Raw genomic sequence first — 18,454 nt, 5'->3', positions numbered from 1 at the left:
GCTGTCTTGTCGTTTTCTTTTCTTTTTTGGTGCAATCCTCAATGTTTCAACATTTGTATACCTTTTAAGAAATGTTTATTTCTAGCAGCAGTTAAACTACTTTTACATGAATACTATATACTATACTATATATATATATATATATATATATATATATATATATATATATAATTACATGTTGATGATCACAATAGGCCATTGCTTTTCATAGCTAAATAGCTAACAAGTGTCGTCTACTGGTAAGAGGAGATTGCTGTTGAATGTACTTGCCATATTTAGAGTGTCAGCTCTGATTAATAGGAATTAATTCTCTTTGGAATAAAATGGTAGTATGTTCATGGACTAATAATGCAGCAACAGCGAGCCTTAACTCATAAGTGAACATTTAGTATTATAAGTAGTGCTAAATACATCTGCTCAGTTTCCAGTTCTAAAACCTGAGGGGGGAACTTAGGGACATTTATGATGGGTTATTAAAATAAAACGTAACTCAAGTACTCTTAGCCACAGACATTATTTTGCTAATAAATCAGCTGTAATACAACTAAAGTACAATCGTGACCGCACGTTATTTGACTTCTAACGTTATATTAACGGCACTGCTGCGTTGCTTCCCAGTCGTAGGCTACACATTATGCGAATGAACTTAATGACTCTGCCAATTTTTTATCATTATTCTACTTGATTAATGTACCTTTGATCATCGGTGTTTTTCATTCGTGTAAAAAAGAACAGTCGTGAAATCACGACCTCTCGTGGCTAATGGTTTATTAGGGAAGGCTTCCGACAGGTGGCAGTATTTGCACAGCAAATATAAACCGGTAGGCTACTCGTCGTTCTTGCTCATGCATTTGCAATAGATTTGAAATATTATGTGACCAGTCCAAAACAAACAATCAGACACGTCTTTCTAGAGTAAATCTAAAATCAGTCAAGGTTGTGTTGACTGACAGATCTCCAAGAGTGATGTTTTTACAGACGTTGCAAATCTGAATAGGACAATCAAGAAGGAGAAGAAAAAAAAGCATTTTTAAAAAAATCCACAGATATATAAGATCCAGGTGTCAATGCAGTTCAGCTTTCTCCAGATGTTCAGTTGCAAACTGTACTAGAGCAATTTAAAAAAATAAAAATAATAAATAAAACAAATATACGAACGACTCATTTCTATAGTCATACCATTAAATTAGCCTACTTAAATTAACAATGTTATCACACAAAAACGAAAATATACAGTTGTTTGTTTCGCTCTCAAAAGGCATCATTCGTTGATGAAGCAGCATCGGTCAACAGGCCTGGTCATGTTCGCTATACATGCACTGACTGAATAAAGAGGCCATTTAATGTGCTTCAGAAAAATGATTCTCGGCTGTGAAATCAAGGAGAATCACTGAGCTTCTTCCACATTTTCAGCATCAACGCTTGTCTAGAGGGCGCTAAAGCTAAACATATCCAAATTTGTAACGTAAAACCCTCAAATGCTGTGATCTTGTGCCTATCACTTTTTGTACAAACACTTTACATAATTTGAAGTGAATTATGTAAAAGATTTTCGCTCATCAAATGTGGATAAAAAATAAATAAATGAAACTGAGTATTATATTGTTAAATATAGTGGTATAAATTATTTAATTCTGCTTATGCTACAATGGCATGCAACTAAACTATTTAGATTTAACCAAAATATGTATTAAGCTGCTGATAGAAAAATAGTTCACTTATGTGTCAGTAACTAGAAATATTACAGTCCATTCAGTCCAGATGTGGGATTTTCATAATGATATTTGACATCCGCCAGTCTGATGCTTAGAAAAGCATTTGTTTTGTAGGTGTAGGTTTATCAAGAGGAAAAAAGACTGCAGTCTTTAAACAGATTCTGTTATCGTGTAAGATTATTAATTCATTTAGGAATTTTATTAATTAAAAAAATGTATGTTTCTGTATGTAAAAGTGCAACAGTAGTACTTTCAACATAGAACTGCCTTGTCATGCACTGTTTATGTTTGCAAATAAGAACATTTATTCAAAGCATTAAATTCATTAGGCCTGTTAATTTCAAACTGAAACATTTTAAAATAAATTCTTTGTGTGTGAGTGACAGCTCTTGCTTTGCAGTTTAACTCCTCATCACTTCCTTTTCCATTTCACATTTGGAACAGCCTACTGTTTTCAAATTTCTATGTTTGAGACAAAAACATGCGTGATCTTACTATTTGGGGCAGATATGCAAATTAGGACACAGCGGCGGTCTAATGTCTTGGATTCTTGATAGCAGCCTACATGTGGCTCCATTTTTATTCCCTTGTGTCTGGAGCCCTGAGGATTTAAAAAATAAATCACATCTCATTATCTACCCAAAACATGACATTTGATAGACCTTTATAAATGATTTCTGTAGCATACATATTGCTTCCAATGTTTAGAAGACATTGTTAAACACACAGGCTACTCTATCTACTCTCTGCAGTGAATCAGTATACCTCTGAATACAGCCGTAGTAACTTCAATTAGAGCTAATTGCATGCTTTTTGCAATTAACCCAATTATCCGGGCTGTTCCTCTCCCTCGTCCCCTATGTTGTGTCAGAACACATACTTAATTGGAATTTGTCTCCACTTTGTAATCTTGAAAAGGAAGATAATGGCGGGCCTATTCAATAAAGCAGCTGTTGTTAATGCACTGACATGAAAACCTATGTTAAGTAAGGCTAAGTAGGTTGGAGGACTACCAAAGTAGTTTCACTTTTATCTGCTATAAACAGACACCATTCTACTCTAATGCATTAAAACATACTCTGCATGCATGCATTCTCTCTCTTAAATAACAAGCATTAAACTAAAATAGTAATATACTAAAAAGTATTTTTAACATTTCACAAAAGTATTTCTTAAAAAGTTGCAATCGCCTTGGTAGGCCTACTATGCAAGAAATAATAAGCTTTGAATACAATTAAGCAGAGAAACATGCAATTAGGATAATTGTATCTATTTTATACAATTCAGTTATTTCATTCTATACGCAACAACTCTGCGATAATTTAGAATATTTTATAATAGCACAGATGTTATGATTTCACTCACATTAGGGAGCCCCCCCCCCCTTTTTTTTATTAACGTGATTGAAGTGTGAAGTGACATTCAGCCAAGTATGGTGACCCATACTCAGAATTTGTGCTCTGCATTTAACCCATCCGAAATGCACACACACAGAGCAGTGAACACACACACACACACTGTGAGCACACACCCGGAGCAGTGGGCAGCCATTTATGCTGCGGCGCCCGGGGAGCAGTTGGGGGTTCGATGCCTTGCTCAAGGGCACCTAAGTCGTGGTATTGAAGGTGGAGAGAGAACTGTACATGCACTCCCCCCACCCACAATTCCGTCCGGCCCGAGACTAGAACTCACAACCCTTCGATTGGGAGTCCAACCCTCTAACCATTAGGCCACGACTTCCCTAAGGCATTGGGAGGTGGGCAAAACTAGATTGAGTCAACCAATGGTGTAATTTTGAGGCGGGGCTTGGAGTGTCTTTGAAAACAGTAAAAAAAAAATGAAAAAAAAATTGGACGCTAGTGGCTAAAAAATTGTACACCTCATTCAAGAAGATTGTGACTTCATATTGTACCTACTACGTATGCACTTGAGTCATATCTGCAGTGGTTTTATATGCAATCATCTTAAAGCATAATTTTTTGCTTTAATTTACTGTTTTTACATGCTTTTTGAATTTCTTTGTGTTTTTATTGTGTTGTGATGTGCTCTTATTGTGTCTCTTTTGTCTGCTCCTCAGGCGGTGTTCTACCTCATTTGTATGCTTTGACATTGCTCTCGAAAACACATTAAAGGTCAGTTTTACCATAACACTGTGCCAACCTGGCTGAAACTGAGAGGTCTGTGGTAAAGAAGGGGTCTCTGGTGAACAGGCTCTTCACAAAGATGAGCCACCCCACCACTGGAACCATCACTCTTTCACTGGGAAGAGCAAGACCAGCACTTTACAAAAGCCGATACATAAAACATCTCCAGCATTCAAGATTATTCTGTACTCAGCAAAAAAATATGTCTAACAACTGATTTGATTTTCTTATCATTCAGAGACTTCGCACAGTGCAACACATAATTTTCTTAATAAGTATTTTTTGTCTTGTTCAAGATGAATTTACAAATATAACATGCATAAAACAAGATATAATATATAATATATATAATATATAATATTTTCCTAATTGCATTTTTTTGCTGCGTAGTTGATGTCAGGATGAGCACAATGCCACAGTATGATATTTGTAGGTTTTACAGCAAGGTTATTTGTGCTATAGACTATGTATGTCCCCAAGGTTTGTGTGTATTGAATGTAGCTCATGCAGCAAGAATTATTTGCGCTTAGATGGAATAACAGCCAAATCTGTTAGGAGGCAATACCTGCATTCTGTTAATGGAATGATGAATGATGTTTGTGCTGTACAATTTTGATACGTCTAGTCTGGAGGTTACATGTATTACTCTGGTGTATAATCTATTAACGACTAATGATTTTTAACTTCGATAAAACATGGCACATGAGCACTTAACATACTGATTTAACATGACATATACTAAACAGCAGAAATATGAGCATGACGGAGGACGTTCCCAAGGGAGGATGATGAATTGTTTCGGCAATTTTTTTCTCCATTTCCTTGTCAGCATGTGTGACTCACTGAGTGAGCTGCTGGTGGGGATAAGGTGTGTAAGAGTGTGTGTGTGTCCATATGTGCTCTTTATGTGTAAATGTATGATGCATTTGATGTCACACGCGTGGCTGTGCTTCTGCTTGTATTGTGCTAACTGTATATATGTCTGAGTGGTTTGTTTACAGCTTATCAAAAGACCAATTTCCGCTTTGCGTTTGTATCACAGCGGCTGAATATTTTCAGGGATGGAATTGCTTATCTGAACATTTGAGAGAGCTTTTGAATGTTCTTTTCACACAACATTAGTCTCCTAACTAGAGAATGAGCCACTTATGAACAGCCCTATACAAACATTATCCTTTAGTACCGCAGTTCAACCAAAACAGCTATTGTAAATGTTCTGTCTTTCATCAGTCTATCTGTCTGGCTATCTATCTATCTATCTATCGGTTCATCCGTTCATTTTTTTAATGTTTGTGTCTGTCTGTCTGTGCTATTTAAATTAGACATACTTGTGAGTTTTAATGTGCATTTCAGCTGGTTTGAAAGTTTCATTCATGTTTTTATGTAATCCCGTGAGCTTGCAGGTAAAATATAATTAATGGATTAGGTGAAATCACAGTTTTTGTGTTAAGGTTAACGTCTGACCTTTTACAATGTTCTTCATGCATCCGTATTTCAGTGCCAGTGTTTTCATGTTTTTGCCATATCACCCTCATTTTCATTAGCAGGTTGAGACAAAGCAAGCAATTAATTCGCAGCCTAACATTGCTGATTAAAGTTTAAAAAGTAGTTTCATCATCAAGTCCCTGTTTAAAGAGAGCAGAGATAAAAGACTATGCTCTGTGAGCCGTGCCACACACAGGGCAACACAAATCAGCCTTTGAGCGCATCAGTCACTATACGTCCCATTTGAGAGTCATGACAGCCAGTAAATGATGAGCCACCCACATTCTGTGTTTGACCCGAGGGCGTTTTCCTGAAGCTGAAGAGACCTCTCAATCAAGAACCATTGCTTTGTGATAAATCCCCAATTCCCAAAGATCAAATGCATGTTGATTGTTTAAAATGTTTAAATTCTTAATTGTAATGCACCAGTTGTTGAACTATTAGCATCTAAATTCTCTCTAGAAAATATAAGTGCTGCATGCTACAGTGCAGACTGATAGGTGGTTGCTAGGGATTTCTGGACGGTTGCTAGGTGGTTCAAATATCCCACCCACAGTCTCTTTGATATGGTCTCTAGTTATGGCTCTTTTTTTCCATCAATGTAGGATTCTTACACCTGCTTTATCCTCCACCAGGTAAAAATAGTACGCTTGATCGATTGGAAAACTAATAACACACCTCTCCTCCACAATCCGCACCATTTGAAGTATTGTTCACGTCTGTAGCACAAACGATTTGCTCAAATCTCTCACCCTAAGCATGAGCAATAGTAATAGTTATGCTTGCTTTAATAAGCGCCACAGATTACAGACCTCCAGTGATCCAGCTGAGCTCTTAAAGATTAATATAGTTACTTTATTAAGCCATAGAAATCTCACGCCGCTGATATTGTGTCACTCCGGTCGTGCAGACCAGAATGGAGGCATGAGACAGAGAGAGAGAGAGAGAGAGAGAGAGAGAGAGAGAGGTGCAGGAAAGAAGAAGAAGAGAGAGGGAAAGGGAGAGAGCTTTGCCGTTTATCTTCCGTTGTCGTCTGTGCGCCTGCCGAGGGGGATGAATGGGCATCTTTAAATAGCTCTGATTAATTAAAGTTTTTAATTGCTAGCGGTGCTGGCCTCTTGCTGTCAGTCAAAGGGGTGGGTGGGGTGCTGGGGGGGAGGGGCTGTATACAGGTGTCATCCAACAGTGACATCTGTATACTTCTCTCATCCGCTCTGTTGACACTTGGGGACACACTGTTGGTCAACATTATAAATACACACACACACACACACACACTATGAGACCCTTTGTCGACATGGCAGCCCAGAGCAGCACTGTGATAATGGCTTTGCATCATCATTAACCTTGCGATACTGTTCCTTCATTAAATGGCTATGCACTGGATTTGAGTTAAGCCACATGCAAATTCTACTCTCTGCTTCCTCGTCATCATCTTTCAGGCTGATTGCATCAGAGATCGCTTCTGGTTAGCTCTCGGAGCAATGATAGTTCCTGTAGTGTTTCCGAAGTAGTACGGTAACATATGAAAGGGAAGGCTGTGAAAATAGTTTTCTTAATCAGAATTTCTTCTTGGCTTGTTTTCCAGTCAAAATATCTAAACATGTTTCAAACGAGGCCAAATTAATAGTGAAGAGAAGTGGGGAAAAAGTTGTTTGATTAAATTCTGGCTATAGTAATAAGCCAATAATTCATAATACATTTAACCGATAAATTGCTCATTCTAAATTGTGTCTAGATAAACTTGTGACATAATAAGGTCCCATTAGTACACAATAGTTAATGCAATTAATTTTGAGCAAATCATTTGTTAAAGTGTTTATTATTTCAGTTATTATAAACACAACTGCTATTGCATAATAAAAACTTAAAAGTATTATAACTTAAGTTAAACTTATTAAAGTATTTTTCATTGTTCATGTTAACTTGTTGTTGACAAATTAAGTATAAAATGCTGAAAATAAGCATAAATTGTTTTATTACAGATGTACTATATATATATATATATATATATATATATATATATATATATATTAGGGGTGTAACGGTTCACAAAATTCACGGTTCGGTTCGATTACGATACACTGATGTCACGGTTCGGTTCGGTTCGGTTCGATACGTTTTAGATACAGCAAAATGTAAAAACATCTCAACTTTTCAGAATGCCGCAAGCGCACCGCGGGTCATGTGACAAGAACCAACCAATCAGCTTCATCCTTTCCCGTAACAAGGTTGAGAGCTCAGCCAAGATGAAGGAACAGCTGATCATAGTTGTATATGGATTGCAATTTTGAAATAAATTTAGTAGCAGAGCTACTGCAAGCGATTTTTAGAGCTGCAAATCCATTTATCCTTCGCTGAAATTTCCGCGTTTCATGGAGAGAGCACGTCATTGTTGCTTAGCAAAGACAGACGCCTCATGAGCGCTTCTGCCCGAGCGCTTTGGAAAGGAGGAGAAAGACGCGCTTAGCGTTTTCCATGCGTTTTTAGGCACGATATGTGAACGGCCCCTAAGGCGCTCGCTCACTCAGCACGCGCTGAAGGCTCGTTGCAAAATGTCTAATGCATTTAACAGACCAGAAATATAAGATCCTAAAATAACCAACAGGTCTGGTGTTTAGGTTGGATTCCCTGTAAGCTATAGTGTCTAAATGCTGCAGGGATAGTTTGCTGCGTGCATGTTTCTCCTTTTTTTCGTCTTTTCCCAGATAGTACTGACGCATATATCCCAGATATTCCCGCTGGTGTTTTTTTTTTTTTTTTTTTTTTATTCCCGCTGGTGTACCCTGTCATGTTGCAGATGCGACATACCGTTGTTTTTTTATCCACCACTCTCTTGCCATCACCATTATAGCTTAAAGGGAATCCAAAGTGCACCCAAACACCAGACCTGTTGGTTATTGGAGGATCTTCTCATTTCTAGTCTGTTAAACGCATTGGCTATTTTGCAACGAGCCTTCAGCGTGTACTGAGTGAGCGAGCGCCTGCTGAGTAGCCTAACATAAACATATAAGATGGTGTTTTTTTCTTCTTCGGGAGTGTCAGGGGCGTTGCCTGTTACGTTGTTTGGGTTATTGGGCTACCTTGTTGAACGCATATCATTATATTTCTATCTCTCTCTTTTTTTTTTTTTTTTTTCAAATATAATTAATTACTCCAACGAACCGTTCGGTATACATAATGCGTACCGCGTACCGAACCGAAAGCGTCGTACCGAACGGTTCAATACGAATACGCGTATCGTTACACCCCTAATATATATATATATACGCACAATTACATATTTAATAACCGTTATGGCACTGATATACTTTAAAACCCTGGTTATAAAATATTATTCAAATGTTTGGTCATGGTTGAACGCTTTTGGTCAGTCCAATTCTCACTATTAATCAACCATTAACTAATACTTTTGCCTCAGTAAACTCCTAATGTGATCACCTAAAGTGATACCAAATTGTTTAGATTTTTTTTTTTGATTTTTTTTCTTTTATAAATCAGACAAAATTGAGTGAGGATTATGTTTAAATAGTGCATGTTATGTTATAAATATAAATGTTATAAATATTAGCTAGCAGATTTGTCCCGGTCATTTCTCAGCAACATCCATTTTGCCATGCAATAGATCACGCAAATATAGAGTATATGAATATTCCCAAGATTCAGGTCTCATTGGAGTAAAGCAGTAAGCTGCCTCTGGTCACTGGTTTCAATGTGCTTATCTAAAGGCATTTGGCAGGTTTTGGAAGAGTGTGACATTGCCTGGCCTTGCTGGGCCTCTCCAGGTTGCTTGAGTATGCAGGGGAGCCAGTGCTGATGGATGAGTCAGCTGGGGGAGAGCAACTCTATCCCCAGGCTGCAGCCGTGGCCCAGTGATGGATGGCCCCTCTGAGCTGCATGCTGGCCCGATGGGTCATGGGCCATTCCAATCCTAGAAGGGCTGTGTATTTCAGAGAAGGAAACAGCCTCCTTATTCATGCTCCATGAAATAAAATCTGTTCTGTCTTACTTTGTGCAGTTGTTTGGTGTATGTTGATGTTTCCATTAATGTAGTACAGCAGAAAAAAATGCACTCTGTATTATATGCTGACCCTGTCCCGGGTTGAGATGCTTTAATAAGCACAACAGCGTATGACTCCTCATGTTATATTAGTCACTCTTGTCTGTGGGTGGGTTTGTAACGCTCCAGATTGAGTCTCTTTATAGCAGAAGACTGTGGTATGCGGCTGATGTTAAGAAGGAAGGCAAACAGCTGCAAGACATTTTTACAATTATTAATTATTTAAATGCTAATTATTAATGAATCAGTTTGCCTAGAAATCCTCATTATTATTCTGGATATTTGCTTGATATAATATAAATAAATTATTATAATAGGTTATATAATAATATGTAATGTCAATTATGTAATATCAAATAATGATGCGCCAATTAATAAAGATTATTGGCAAATTTATCCCGGATCAGTTCATTTAAAGACACCCTAGTTTAAAGATTTTGTTCACCCAAAAATGTAAATTACCTCATGATTTACTCACCATCTAAGCATCCTAGGTGTATACTGTAGGTGTCTTCTTTCAGATGAATCCAGTTGGAGTTATATCAAGAATGGTCCTTGTTCTTCCAAGCATTATTATTTTAGTGGGTGGGTGTTTCTGTTCAACAGTCCAAAAGACGTTTAATAAAACATGCAACATCCATAACAAAACGTGCCTCACAACGTTCCCGGGGGGTGAATATAGGCCTCCTGTAATGAATCCTTGTGTTTATGTAAGAAAAATATCCATATTTAAAACATCATAAACACTTTTCTCTCATTTCCGGTTAGGTATCTGTCATATACGGAATGAGTTCTGGTAGATGACGCAGGACGTATGCGCAGCGTGCTCCTTTGAGAAATGCTCGAAAGTTTGTTTACAGGAGCAAACCAAAGGTAAAACAAGTCTCCTCTTGGCTTATATCGAAATCTTCCGACGTTTTTCAGATGACGCAGAACGTGTGCGCAGCGCACTCTTTTGATAAATGCTAATCTCGCGAGTTTGTCTAAAGGAGAAAACAAAACAAAGTTTCCTTACTTTAGCAAAGGTAAAACAAGTATCCTCTTAGCTTATATTAAAATCCTCCTAAGTTTTTCTTTACAAAGTCTCGTTTGTACGTCTAATTTATGACCAGTGTTTTGTTTTGTTCTCTCTCTGCGATCGTCACTTAATCACGCAGCGCCTACGTTCTGCGTCATCCGTCGGAACGGCTTCTTCCATGCATCATGGTTAGATGAAGTGAGAGAGTAGTGTTTATTTAGTTTAGAATGTGGATATTTTTCTTACAAAACTGCATGGATTTGCTACAGGAGGGCTGAGGGTGTTTCTGAGACAGGGCTGCTTGTACTAATGCTTCAAAGAATAATGGTTTAAAGAATTACTTTCTTCATTGTGTTGTAATGTCTTATATTCTTTCCCTGTACTGTCTTGTTTTGCACTTGACATCTTTATTGTGTCTGTCTCATGATGAAAGAGATTATGTTTAATTACTGTGACTCTTCTGAGAGATAATGTGTATGCCCTTACATTGGTAGGAAGGAGAATCTAAAGGGAAATGTCTTATATCGGATGAAAACAAGGTGGGTGGAAGATCTTCATTTAAAAGACATACTTGTGTGGATTGTAGTTGCTTGAGATGAAAAATATTGTGTCATTTGTCTTCAGTTCCAGCATGACTCATTTGTCAAATGGTATGACATGCACAATACTGTTTCACCGTATGCCTTGATATGACTGTTAATCTGATCGATCTGTGCAAGGCTGTGGCTTGAAATAAGCTCATTCTTGTGGTAGAGTCTACTCGCTGCAACATGGCAGTCTTATTGAAGTTATTGAATTTTTGCTGAATAGTGTCATAGAACATTGATAAAGCTCTGAAATTGCCATTTTATGATGTTACAAAGCAAAAATCTCATTTGATGTTTGTCCTTGCCAAGACACATTCACCAGCACATATGTGTCTAAAATTGCCATTTAAAGTCTCGATCATTTACAGCGCTGCACCATTTTGCCCATTTCTTGTACAAAATCCTTCATGGTCTTCCTTTTACAGTACTTCCAACCATTAACCATAATTGTAAAGCATTACTGCAAACATGATCATCAAACGTGTGTTACCTTTAAAGTAAACAAGTAAAAAGATAATTGATTTTTTTTTTTTCATTTTTATTTTTATCTTTTATAACTACAATTTTATTTCTCATACCTGGGACTATATCTCAAAGCTGCACATTGTTGTTTTTTTAATTAACCGTTCTTAATTATAATTTTATAATCATGATTTTCTCATAATTGCAACTTCATTTCTTGTAATTGCAAAATTATGTTTTTATTCACTTTTTTTGTACTCTATAGAAAAATGGGTTTCATTATTTTTAAGTGGGTTGTATTATTTTTTAATTACTGTTACTCATTTCTTTTATTATTTGAAAAGCCTTTTCATAGAAATCCACTGAGCTTTATTTAAAATCCTTGTATAATCTACTAATGCACTATTTTACCACTTATATAAACAGTTCTTTTAGGCATCTTACTTTTTTCACCATAGTTCTCCCTGGTGTGTTACTGTGTGTTTGTCTGGCAGGAAGTTCATGTGCAGGTTACTGTTTTTTATTCAATTCATATGTTTTTTTTTTCCTGTTTGTATCACTCTTTCAGCTTGTCATCCAGGCAGTATGATTCATTTTTTATTTGTCCTACTTGTTGGTGTTTTGGGTTTCTTCATGTTGTCAAACCAAAACACATCTACAGTAAATCAGTGTTCCTCTCTGTGAAGATGGCTGGCAGTTCTATTCTGGTCACTTCTTCTTTAACTTCCCTTAGCAGAGAAAGAGAATCTAGCTCAAAACTGTTAATACAAACACATTGTGCTCTTTTAAAGTTTGCAGAAGCTTATTTGACTTCTGTGAATGTACCAAAATCAGTCTGTGATGGGCAAAGACTTTACTAAGGTTGACAGAAAATGAATATAATCCCTGTTTTTATAATCTTAAGAGGTAGAAATAACTGCTCACAGGCTTTGAGATGAGCTTTATGAAAACATCAGGCCTGACAGCGTTGGATCTCCACTCCTGAGCCCTTTCCTACCCCGCCTTAAGCCTCGTTAGTCCTCACTTCTTCTTTCATAAAAATAATAGGTAGAGCCGCACTGACCTACTGCACTATTCATAAGGCTCAAGTGGTGTTTCCTGATGCCCTCATGCACAGCGGTGGATATGCTAATGATGGTTTTGCTATTGCTTAACCTTGCTATTGGGTACATGGTTGTGACTTCCCTCTTTGTTTCGAACTTGGAATATGAATGAATCTGATATGAGTAGCTTAGAAGTGCAAAGAGGGCCTTTTTTTTAATACATTGGTTTGTTACAAAGTACGTAGAAACTAGGTCTGAATGATGACGTGTTCGTTAGCGCAAATTATTTCTTCCGTTGATTAAGCATTATTGGCTCTGATATTTGCCTACTGCTTATTAGTCCTGAATTTTTTTCATCACTAGACATTTGCATTGTTGCATTAGTGACAAGCCACCACAAGTTTTTGTAAAGGCCTGTTCCCACCAGGAATGATAACCATAAAGATAACTATAACAATACTACAATAGCGTCTATACCAATGTATGATAACATTTAGTTAATTATCAGTATGTGGAGCAGTTATGTTGCGTGCAGCTTAAATGCTTAAGCTCTTAAAAGCAGAATAGATTCTCATTAACTGTCAACGTTTTTATCATTCCTCAGCTGAAATACTTTTTTTTTTTATTAAAAAAAATGGTGTCAAAATCATTAAGCTTATAGTTCTGGTGTGAAATTTGTTTCAATTTAGAATGATTTAAAAAAATATGTTATTATCATTATTGGGCTTTCATATTTATTTCTCCACTATTTGGACACGAGTGGCGCGGTGCCACAAAATATTGTAGAACTTATTATAATCAGTGATGCTGTGTACTCTGGATGTGGCACGGTGTGAGGGTCAGCATGATTTTGCCAAGTAAGACATGTTCCTGGATCTACATCTTTTGTTGACCCTGGATCAGCATTACTGTCCAAATATATCGATTTAGCCCAATCCCTACCCCTAAACCTAACCTAGAAGCATCTAATCCTGACTGTAAGTCTAAAACTGACATTTCTTGAAAACCTATTTTTGTCTAGTTCAATGTAGACAGACTTTAGGTGTTGTGACGCAGCCAGGCATGACATGACAACTATTGCGTCAGGTGCAAGACCAACATCAAAGCAAAAATTTATGAATCCTGCAAACTGTCAGTACTTTCTAATGCTAATGTATCATAAAATTAGATTTATTCACTTTCAAATGGAATTTTGTTATTTTTAATTTTACTTGAGTAGAATAAAATAAAATATTCAATTTAGCTACATTTACTTTTCACCAAAAGTACAAAGTAAAAAAAATAATAATAATAATATTTTAAAAAATTCCGACGTTTGACAGGCACTTTTCTGGAAATGATGGCTAATCCCCTTTTGAAGACTCGCAGGCTGTTAACTCTTTGTTCTTTAGCCTGTTGATTTTCATTTATGGTACTCAGCCAACAAGGAAATATTTTGCAATAAGAGTTAGAATAAATGTTAATGATATCTAAGATTTTTAATTAATTTTTTATTATTATTATTTTACCTTAATGGAATTGAAAGTAGGAATTGACAAGAATCGGAATCATAAAAAAACAATCCCCAAACTTACCTACAACCCACATTTGATTTTACTGGCACATGTCTATGCACACTGTTTTAAACCCTTTCTTTTCTTTTATACCCTCACTTACCCTTCTTTGCCTTTCCCCTTCTTTAAAACAACACAGAGATAGTTCCTATTTTTCTCCCTGTGCATTTCCTCTTCCCATTTCTTTCACTCTCTTCTCTCCTCCTGAGTCTTACTTGAATGTACTTTTCAAAATTAGTTATAAAACAGTTGCTCCTGGCAACAGAGATTATGTCAAACTTAATGTGACTAATATTATGTTTTGCTCCAAGATCACTATACTGTACATCATCAGTCATGTTTGAAACAGTTAGTAATCAAACAATCAAATCAAAGCCTTTCTATATGCATGTTATATTCAGCTGTAGTGGTATCTGATTCATGTTTCAATAAGGGATCTCCAGGGTCTCACTTGTGAAACAGACATTAAAATGCATGAGTGTTATGGTTAGGGTAGTCTCAGCCTAAGATGTCACACCCACAGACCATTGGCTGAACGTCTGATGCATATGGGACACAAAAGTGGAAACACTTCAGAAGTGTCGTAGTCGTCATCGTAAAAATAATACTAAAGTACTTTGTAATGCATTAACTTGAGTTTTTTTTTTACTCTTAATAGAGTCATATTATTTTTCAGTACTTTTATTTGTACTCAAGTAAATTAAGCAGCAATACTTTTACTTAAGTGCAATTTCTTAGTGCTTTTTCCACCACTACAGTTAAGCCATTGTCGTGCTGCCCTTGAACTTGAAACTAAGCTTTTTGGGAAAGATAATTTGAACTGTATCTGGTTATTCCGATTTAACTAAAACTAATACACTGAACAAAATTATAAATGCAGCACTTTTGTTTTCATGAGCTGAACTCCAAGATCTAAGACTTTTTCTATGTACACAAAAGGCCTATTTCTCTCAAATATTGTACACAAATCTGTCTAAATCTGTGTTAGTGAGCACTAGCACTTTGGGGAGGTGTTCTCATGGATGAACCCCGGTTTTCACTCCACAGGGCAGATGGCAGACAGCGTGTATGGCGTCGTGTGGGTGAGTGGTTTGTTGATGTCAATGTTGTGGATCGAGTGGCTCACGATGGCAGTGGAGTTATGGTATGGGCAGGCATATGTTATGGACAACAAACACAGGTGCATTTTATTGATGGCATTTTTGAATGCACAGAGATACTGTGAAGAGATCCTGAGGTCTAATGTTGCCTCATGATAATGCACGGCCCCATGTTGCAATGATCTGAACATAATTCCTGGAAGCTGAATACATCCCAGTTCTTGCATGGCCAGCATACTCACCGGACATGTCACCCATTGAGCATGTTTGGGATGCTCTGGATAGTGTACACGACAGCGAGTTCCAGTTAGTTCTTGCCAATATCCATCAACTTTGCACAGCCATTGAAGAGGAGTGGACCAACATTCCACAGGCCACAATCAACAACCTGTTAAACTCTGTGAAGAAGATGTGTTGCACTGCGTGAGGCAAATGGTGGCTACACTAGATACTGACTGGTCCCCCAGACCCCCCAATACAGTAAAACTGCCAAAGGCACACCTGTGCAATAATCATGCTGTCTAATCAGCATCTTGATATGCCACACCTCTGAGGTGGAGGAATTATCTCGGCAAAGAAGAACTGCTCACTAACACAGATTTAGACAGATTTTTGAACAATATTTGAGAGAAATAGGCCTTTTGTGTACATTGAAAAAGTCTAGGGTTGTTATGCTGTTTGCGATGCAACTGTTAAAAACAACAACTGTGATTTAGCTTTATGTCACATTACCCTGTTATTCATTGGAAAACGTAGTTAATTGTGGGGAAGATGCACTGTTTTGGGATTTTATCTACTGAAAAATGTTATGTTAGCAGCATTGCTATTTTTGTCCGTTATCTTACTAAGCCACCATATTATGATGCGCACACATTGTTGGTCAAGGCCTGTTTTCATACTCACTCTACCAGGAAAGTATTGGTGATTAATTGGACATTTTAACAGATTAAATTGGTGTTGTGGAAAGCGTAGACTAATTCTTTCAGATGAAATGTCAGCACCTGGTGGAGAGGCACTTGACGGAAACCAAGCATGGAATCATCAGCTCTGGCAGTCTGATATTATGACCAGAGACAGGAGGAGCTGGAGGGACTTGTTATTTCTCATATGCTCATCTCGGTTTCAGATAATGTCAATCTTTTTCCTCCATTGCACACAAACACTTTTCTTTTGGCTTGTCTGCTGTTACCCATCGACCCCTGCTGCAGCAGCTGGCTCTCCATTTCCAACCCGACGCAAACATATGTCTGAGGCTCTCCAGCTCAGTGCTAATCTTGCCATTTGTTAACAGATTTCTATTGTTTTGCTAATGAGAATTTTTTGGAGTCGATCCTTGTAGCAAGGAGTTCCAGGGAACATCAAAAGTAGATTCATAACACACGGACTCACACACTAATGCGCTTCTAATTGGATGACTAGAATAGAACGAGTTGTGTATTTCATTACAAATGGCTTTAGTAACAAAACATGTTTACTTGGAGTATGAATGTTAGTGACTAAATGCATCTATCTTCATATGTGTTGTCTTAGGGTTGCTGCACTGTGCTTAAGTGTGGTGTGTCAAAGATGAACCCAGCAGTTACATCATTTATCACCTTTACCCATCTTCTCTTTCTTGCCTTTCCCTTGTTGTCTAACTCTCTCAGCCTCTCTTTAGAGCCCTGGGGCTCACTGCATTGCACCACTGACATTTAGGCTGCATGCGAGGATATTTCATCGTTTAGACACTCGTGCTTCTTTATTCACTGGCAACAAGTGCAAAATGAATGCAGTGGATCAGGCAATGGTTTCTGTGTTTGAGAAACTGTCGGGCAGCCAGTGCCTCCTCACAAAACAATTATTCAACAGTTACATTTAAATTTAGTCATTTTTCAGACGCTTTTATCCAAAGCGACTTAAAATTGGGGAATACATAAAGCAATTATTTTTAAAGAGGTAAACAGGCACAGGAAGTGCTCGTAATACCAAGTTGGAGCCATTTGTTCAAATAAGTACAAGCTAGAAAGGGATAAATAAATTTTTTTTTTTTTTTTTTTAATATTTAGAAAGCAGTCAAGTAGCGACGAAAGAGATTAATTTTCAGCTGTCGCTTGAAAATCGCCAGGGATTCAGAATTCTGAATAGGGTGGGAAGATCATTCCACCAGCCAGGAATGGTGAAAGAGAATGTTCTGGAAAGTGATTTTGAGCCTCTCTGTGATGGTACCATGAGATGTCACTCACTAGAGGAACTCAGACTTCTGGAGGGGATGTAGATTTGTATTAATGAGTTAAAGTAGGAGATTGCTGAGCCTGTGGCTGTTCTATATGCAAGCATCAATTTCTTGAACTTGATGCGAGCCACAACTGGTATCAAGTGCAAGGAGATAAATAGAGGTGTAACATGGGCTCTTTTGGGCTCGGTGAAGACAAGTCATGCTGCTGCATTCTAAATCATTTGTAGAGGTTTGATTGTGCTTAATGGAAGTCCAGCCAGAAGAGCATTGCATTAGTCCAGTGTAGAAATGACAAGGGCCTGGACAAAAGTTGTGCAGCATGCCCAATTAGAATTTCTTTTCTAGCTTTTCCCTGATATTTCTGATGTGGAAAATGCAAACCTGCAAGATGCAGCTGTGGCCTAATGGTTAGAGAATTGAACTTGTAACTCGAAGGTCGCAGGTTTGAGTCTCAGTGCCAGAAGGAGTTGTAGGTGTGGGGAGTGAATGAACAGTGCTCTTCCACACTAAATACACATGGCTGAAGTGCCCTTGAGCAAGGCACTGAACCCCCAACTTCTCCCGGTATTTCATCTATGCAGAGATGTCCGCCAGGCAGTCTGAGAGAGAGAAGTAGAGAGACAGGTCTGTAGCTATCTGTAAGTGAAGTGTTTAATGTAGGTTTTTTGAGCAGGTGTGTTACCCAAGCCTGCTTGAATACAGTGGGGAAGGTGCTTGTGAGGAGAGATGTGCTGATGATGTCTGTGAGTGCTGGTAAGAGTGTAGGAGATATTGCTTGGAGAATGTGTGAGGGGATTGGGTATAGAGGGCATGTTGTAGGATGGCTGGAGAGGAAATGTTTTGATAATTTTGCCTCAGTGAGGGGACAGAAGAAGATGATGGGGGTTTTAGCAGTGGGTGTGTTTGGTTTGAGGTCCTGTGTGTGGGAAACTCAGAATTGACTACTGTTTGTTCTAGTTTTGTGTGTGAAGAATGTGGCAAATCTTTAGCTGTTATAGAAGTGATAGAGGGGGACAGAGGAGAGAATTAAATGTTTTGAAGAGATTATGTGTGGCAGTGTGGACTTCAGCAG

At 37.7% G+C, this 18,454-nt stretch overlaps 1 long non-coding RNA gene across 1 annotated transcript; it reads right to left on the bottom strand.

The window, feature by feature from the left end:
- Positions 1-8,059: 8,059 nt before the first annotated feature.
- On the bottom strand, positions 8,060-10,687 carry LOC127951958 (uncharacterized). Its single transcript, XR_008152781.1, has 2 exons — positions 9,883-10,687; positions 8,060-9,596 (listed from the first exon to the last, which is right to left on the bottom strand). It is a non-coding gene; the product is annotated as an uncharacterized LOC127951958 (long non-coding RNA).
- Between the last annotated feature and the right edge of the window lie 7,767 nt (positions 10,688-18,454).

The sequence above is a fragment of the Carassius gibelio genome, chromosome B3 (assembly GCF_023724105.1).
Source record: "Carassius gibelio isolate Cgi1373 ecotype wild population from Czech Republic chromosome B3, carGib1.2-hapl.c, whole genome shotgun sequence".
NCBI classification, from domain to species: domain Eukaryota; kingdom Metazoa; phylum Chordata; class Actinopteri; order Cypriniformes; family Cyprinidae; genus Carassius; species Carassius gibelio.
The sequence above is the reverse complement of the archived record's forward strand: the minus strand, read 5'-3'. Positions and strand labels throughout refer to the sequence as shown.